Below are 7017 nucleotides of genomic sequence, written 5' to 3'. Positions count from 1 at the left end.
TATCACTGCTGCGTTTATGCCCCTGTACACATGCTTGATTCTCTTTCGGAGACATAGCAATCCATAGGTTTTAAGATACTTACTAGTCAGGTACATTCTTAGGCGTTTAATATGGGGTTTTGAGTCCATTTCGTTGAGCAAGGAGTAGCTCTTGTCTATTCCATATTTGGCTTAAGGAACTTTATCTGTGCTCATTTCGATCTCTGGTTATGCAGCACCCCAACTCACCTTTACCCTTAAGCAAGCATAAGTTGGTTTTCTAAATTTGAGACCCTGTTCTGTTCTGTAATTCAGTTCCTGTGTAGCCAAGTTTACATTCCGTGTATTACTGATATATTATGATGTTTCTTTTTCTGTGTGACTTATTTCAGTTAGAATCATCATACCTGAATCCACTCATTATGTTGCTACGGGCCTGAAGACACAGATTTCATTGCTGAGTGATACTGCATTGTACGTAAGTACCACAAGTTCTTTATCCATTTTTCCCTTTCTGTGATATTGAACTTGTACGGTAAACGAGGTTCTTGTAAACAGAGGCGTCCCAAACTTTGGGGTGGCTGTGTCTTTTTGATTTTAATTTCCCTAAGCTATAGGACCATAAGTGGAAGTGCCCTAGGCTCCGTTGCTTTGTTTTTTAGATGTTTCAGGAAACACCATACACTTCTCCCGAGTGTCTGTTGGCAATTTACATTCCGCCCATCAGCATAACAAGGCTCCCAGTTCTCCATGGCCTGTCCTGCCTTTCTGGATTTTACACTTTTTTCAGATGGCCCTTTTGACCGGGGGGAAGTGAGACTTCATTGTAGTGCAGATTTCCTTTGCAAGCTTGCTTGGTTGGCCAAAAAGTGCGTATGCGTTTTTTCCTGAATATATTCAGGAAAAAACGCATACGCCCTTTTTGGCCAAGTGCATCATTGTGGACGTTCTGCCTCTTTTCCTATGCTTTCAATGCAATTCCAGTCTACCTCCTGAAATCGGTTTCCTGCAATTCTGCCCCGCTTTCAAGTCCTCTTGGCAGCCTTACTTCAGTCTATTTTTGGACGATAGCTGTCATTTATAACTCTGCAGGTTTGTGAATTACAGTGCCCCTGAGCTCCTTTCTTCAACTCGCTTTCTTGTGAGCTGGCCGCAACACCGCAGCATGGCTTCAGGCCCTAATCTGGTTCCGGCACGGCACGCTGAGCCTTTGGTTATTTCCTCTTCCTGGTGGGAAATGAGAGTTAAATTTGCCCGTCCAGACACCTCCAGCTAGTCTCTCATTGGCTCTCCCTATTCCTGTTCATCTTCCGCAGAAATTGCAAACTGGGCCAAACAGGAGGTTAAAGGCGCTGACTCTCCAAGTCGGGAGAGTGTTAGTAAAGCGTCTGGAATGTTGCACCCGAGTACCAGGGTACGAAAACTGAGACATATTTGAACACGTCTCCCGATCACATGGTTGATCATACTCTAGGTTCCACATGCATGTTTTAGCTGAAGGATGAATACCTTAAAACTGGGTAGTTGAAACCGTGGAATGGGTTCCATGCAATATGACTTCAAAGGTTCTTCATTTGCTCACCGAACCTCTCCAATCCTATCACTGCTGCGTTTATGTCCCTGTACACATGCTTGATTCTCTTTCGGAGACATACCAATCCATAGGTTTTAAAATACTTACTAGTCAGGTACATTCTTAGGCGTTTAATATGCGGTGTTGAGTCCATTTCGTTGAGCAAGGAGTAGCTCTTGTCTATTCCATATTTGGCTTAAGGAACTTTATCTGTGCTCATTTCAATCTCTGGTTTTATGCAGCACCCCAACTCACCTTTCCCCTTAAGCAAGCATAAGTTGGTTATCTAAATTTGAGACACTGTTCTGTTCTGTAATTCAGTTCCTGTGTAGCCAAGTTTACATTCCGTTTATTAGTGATATCTTATGATGTTTCTTTTTCTGTGTGACTTATTTCAGTTAGAATCATCGTACGTGAATCCACTCATTGTGCTGCTACGGGCCTGATGACATAGATTTCATTGCTGAGTGATATTGCTTTCTAAGTAAATACCACAACTTCTTTATCCATTTTTCACTTTCTGCGATGTTGAACTTGTACTGTAAACGAGGTTCTTGTAAACAGAGACGTTCCAAACTTTGGGGTGGCTGTGTCTTTTTGATTTTAATTTCCCTAAGCTATAGGACCATAAGTGGAAGTGCCCTAGGCTCTGTTGCTTTGTTTTTTAGATGTTTCAGGAAACACCATACACTTCTCCCGAAAGTCTGTTGGCAATTTACATCCCGCCCATCAGCATAACAAGGCTTCCAGTTCTCCATGGCCTGTCCTGCCTTTCTGGATTTTACACTTTTTTCAGATGGCCCTTTTGACCGGGGGGAAGTGAGACTTCATTGTAGTGCAGATTTCCTTTGCAAGCTTGCTTGGTTGGCCAAAAAGGGCGTATGCGTGTTTTCCTGAATATATTCAGGAAAAAATGCATACACCCTTTTTGGCCAAGTGCATCACTGTGGACGTTCTGCCGCTTTTCCTATGCTTGAAATGCAATTCCTGTCTACCTCCTGAAATCGGTTTCCTGCAATTCTGCCCCGCTTTCAAGTCCTCTTGGCAGCCTTACTTCAGTCTATTTTTGGACGATAGCTGTCATTTATAACTCTGCAGGTTTGTGAATTACAGTGCCCCTGAGCTCATTTCTTCAACTCGCTTTCTTGTGAGCTGGCCGCAACACCGCAGGATGTCTTCACGCCCTAATGTGGTTCCAGCATGGCACGCTGAGCCTTTGGTTAATTCCTCTTCCTCGTGGGAAATGAGAGTTAAATTTGCCCGTTCAGACACCTCCAGGTAGTCTCTCATTGGTTCTCGCTATTCCTGTTCATCTTCCGCAGAAATTGCAAACTGGGTCAAACAGGAGGTTAAAGCCACTGACTCTCCAAGTAGGGAGAGTGTTAGTAAAGCATCTGGAATGTTGCACCCGAGTACCAGGGGAGGAAAACTGAGACATATTTGAACACGTCTCCCGTTCACACCGTTGATCATACTCTGGGTTCCACATGCATGTTTTAGCTGAAGGAAGAATAACTTAAACCTGCAGAGTTGAGACCCGTGTAATGGGAACCATTCAATATGACTTCAAAGGGTCTTCATTTGCTCACCGAACCTCTCCAATCCTATCACTGCTGCGTTTATGCCCCTGTACACACGCTTGATTCTCTTTTGGAGACATAGCAATCCATAGGTTTTAAGATACTTACTAGTCAGGTACATTCTTATGCGTTTAATATGGGGTGTTGAGTCCATTTCGTTGAGCAAGGAGTAGCTCTTGTCTATTCCATATTTGGCTTAATGAACTTTATCTGTGCTCATTTCAATCTCTGGTTTTATGCAGCACCCCAACTCACCTTTCCCCTTAAGCAAGCATAAGTTGGTTTTCTAAATTTGAGACACTGTTCTGTTTTGTAATTCTGTTCATGTGTAGCCAAGTTCACATTCTGTGTATTAGTGATACCTTATGATGTTTCTTTTCTGTGTGACTTATTTCAGTTCGAATCATCATACCTGAATCCACTCATTATGCTGCTACGGGCCTGATGACATAGATTTCATTGCTGAGTGATATTGCATTGTACGTAAGTACCACAACTTCTTTCTCCATTTTTCACTTTCTGCGATATTGAACTTGTACCGTAAACGAGGTTCTTGTAAACAGAGGCGTCCCAAACTTTGGGGTGGCTGTGTCTTTTTGATTTTAATTTCCCTAAGCTATAGGACCATAAGTGGAAGTGCCCTAGGCTCTGTTGCTTTGTTTTTTAGATGTTTCAGGAAACACCATACACTTCTCCAGAGTGGCTGTTGGCAATTTACATCCCGCCCATCAGCATAAGAAGGCTCCCAGTTCTCCATGGCCTGTCCTGCCTTTATGGATTTTACACTTTTTTCAGATGGCTCTTTTGACCAGGTGGAAGTGAGACTTCATTGTAGTGCAGATTTCCTTTGCGAGCTTGCTTGGTTGGCCAAAAAGTGCGTATGCGTTTTTTCCCGAATATATTCAGGAAAAAACACATATGCCCTTTTTGGCCAAGTGCATCATTGTCGAGTTTGTGACTCTCTTCATATGTTTTCAATGCAATTCCAGTCTACCTCCTGAAATCGGTTTCCTGCAATTCTGCCTTGCTTTCAATGCCTCTTCATAGCCTTATCTCAATATATTTTTTAAAAATAGTTGGCCTTTATAACTCTGCAGGTTTTTGAATTGCAGTGGCCCTTAGCTCCATTTTTTAGCTCTTATTTTTGTGGTCTTGCCCCGTAACCACAGGATTCCTTGAAGCCCTATTTTTCTTCTGGGTCACCTTGCTGTGCCTTTGGTTAATTCTTCTTACGGATGTGATATTAGAGTGACATGTGCCCATTGAAACCGCTACAGCTAGTTTCTCACTGGTTCCCCCTATTCCCATTCATCCTCTGCACTAACTGCAGACTGTGCGATACCAGAACTTAAAGGCATTGACTCCATGTGGGGATGTTGTTAGTAAAGCGGCTGGAATGTCGATCCGGAGCCCCAGGAGTGGAAAAATGAGGTGCGTTTTAGAAACCTTTCCCGATCATATGGTATACCAGTCGCTGGGTTTCCCAAGCATGGTTTAGCTGTAGGAAGATTCCCTTCAACCTGGAGTGTTGGGACCCTTGGACTGAGTAGCATGAAGTATTGCATTAAACTTTCGGCAGTTGCTCACCAAAGCTCACCAATCCTGTCAGCCCCAAGTGTCCAGCCTTATGTCTTATCCAGCTGTGGGTTTATATGTGGTCAATCCAGGTTGCATCACAGCCCCTGAGCGAATTTTGTAAGAATTTTTCTCTCTTTCATTGTTTCAGCGTTTTGTTTTTAAAATTTATTTCTATAATGGGGTTTAGCTCCTTTTCACTGCTGTGTTTGTGCCGCTCTGCACACACTTGATTCCCTTATGGAGATATATCAATACATGGGTTTTAAGATTCTTATTCCTCAGATATATTTCTCTGCGGTGTATAGGGTGTGTTGAGGCCTGTTCATTGAGCAAGGTGTAGATCTTGTCTAATACCTATTTGGTTTATTGAACGGTATCTGTGCTAATTTCAAACTCTGGTTTTATGCATCACCCCACCTCTCCTTTCCCCTTAAGCTGACATAAGTGTGTTTTCTAAATGTGAGACACTGTTCTGTTCTGTAATTCATTTCTTGTGCAGCCATATTTACCCTCCCTCTATAAGTGATATCTTATGATATGTTTCTTTTTCTGTTTGACTTATTTCAAGTAGTATTATCGGACCTAAATCCACTCTTTATCCTTCTACTAGCCTTATTACATTGATTTCATGGTGAAGAGATATTCCATTGTACATAAGTACCACATCTTCTTTATCCATTGTTCTCTTTCCTGGGATATTTAAGGTGTACTGAAGTTGAGGTTCTTGTAAACAGAGTAGCCCTAAACTGTGGTGTGCTTGTGTCTTGTTGATTTTTAGACTTCCCTAGATATACTCCCATGATTGGAAGTGTCCTATGCTCTGTAGCTCTGTTTTTTAGATGATTTAGGAACCACCATACACTTCTCCAGAGTGGCTCTCGGCAGTTCACACACTGCCCATCAGCGTATAAAGGCTCCCTGTTCTCCATGGCCTGTCCTGCATTTCTGGTTTTTACAATTTTTTAGGATGGCCCTTTTGACCGGTGGGAAGTGAGACTTCTTTGTTGTGCACATTTGCATTGCTTGCTTGCTTCGTTGCCCATAAAGTGCGTATGCGTTTTTTCCTGGATATAATCAGGAAAAAACGCATACGCCCTTTTGGGCCAACTGCATCATTGTCGAAATTCTGCCGCTTTTCATGTGCGTTAAAGACGAGTCCAATCTATCTCTTGAAATCTGTTTCTTGCAATTCTGTCTTGCATTCAGATCCTCTTCTTTGCCTTACCTCAACATATTTTTGGACGTTAGTTTTCATTTATAACTCTGCAGGTTTGTGAATTGCAGTGACCCTGAGCTCCATTTTTTAAGTTGCTCTTTTGTGAGCTGGCCTCAAACCCGCAGGATTGCTTCAGGCCCTATTTTGGCTCCGGCGAGGCAGGCTGAGCCTTTCTTTAATTCTTATTCTTAATGGGAAATTAGAACGATATGTGCCCGTCCAAACCCCTACAACTCTTCTCTCATTGGTTCCCCCTCTTCCCATTCATCCTCCTCACAATTTGCAAAATGTGTGAAACAGAAGTTTAAATGTGCTGATTCTCCAAGTGGGGAGATTCTAAGTAGCGTGGCTGGAATGGTGAACAGGAGCACCAGGAGAGGATAAATGAGGTGCATTTTAGACACATCTCCTGATCACATGGTGTACAGTCCTCTGGGTTTTCCATGCATGTTTTAGCTGTAGGAAGATCCCTTGAACCTGCAGATTTGGGACCCATTGAATGGGTACCAGGTAGTATTACTTTAAAGGGTGTGCATTTCCTCACCCAACCTCACATTTCTCTTAGCGCAAACAGTTTCCAGCCTTATGTCTCATCCTGCTGTGGGTCTAGATGTGTTCAATCCATGTTGCATCACCGTCCCTGAGGAAAAGTTGTAAGAGGTTTTCTCTGTCTCTCTGTCGTTTATTTTTTTCAATTTATTACTATATTGGTTACAGCTGATTTTCAAAGCTCTGTTTCTTGCTGCTGTACATCCACTTGATTCACGTACAGAGAGACATCAATAAATTCTTTTTCAGATTCTTACCAGTCGTATATATTCTTTTCCGGTGACTTGAGTGTGCTGAGTGCAGTTCTTTTAGCTACCGTGTAGGCCTTGTTGATTATCAGTTTGGTATTTGGAATGGTATCTTTGCTAATTTCAACCTCCTGGATGATGCCTCACCCCTCCTCACCTTTCCCGTTTAGCAGCCTTATGCGTGTTTTCTACATATTTGACTATGTTTTTGTTTTGTAATTTATTTCATGTGTAGCCATTTTGGATTCCACCTTTAAGTGATATCTTATGATATGTGTCTTTTTCTTTTTGAAT

The 7017-nt window shown here is 42.4% G+C and overlaps 1 long non-coding RNA gene across 1 annotated transcript in view; it reads left to right on the top strand.

Annotated features, from left to right (window-relative positions):
• The window catches only part of LOC307185423, a 974370-nt gene extending 972335 nt beyond the window's left edge, over positions 1–2035 (top strand). Inside the window, exon 4 of the long non-coding RNA XR_013828074.1 lies at positions 1955–2035. This is a non-coding gene — a long non-coding RNA (uncharacterized lncRNA). The remainder of the gene's footprint in view (positions 1–1954) is intronic.
• Positions 2036–7017: the final 4982 nt, after the last annotated feature.

This window comes from Stenella coeruleoalba (assembly GCF_951394435.1).
Source record: "Stenella coeruleoalba genome assembly, chromosome: 4".
Taxonomy (NCBI): domain Eukaryota; kingdom Metazoa; phylum Chordata; class Mammalia; order Artiodactyla; family Delphinidae; genus Stenella; species Stenella coeruleoalba.
Note: the sequence above shows the minus strand (reverse complement) of the source record. Positions and strands in the feature narration are given on the sequence as shown.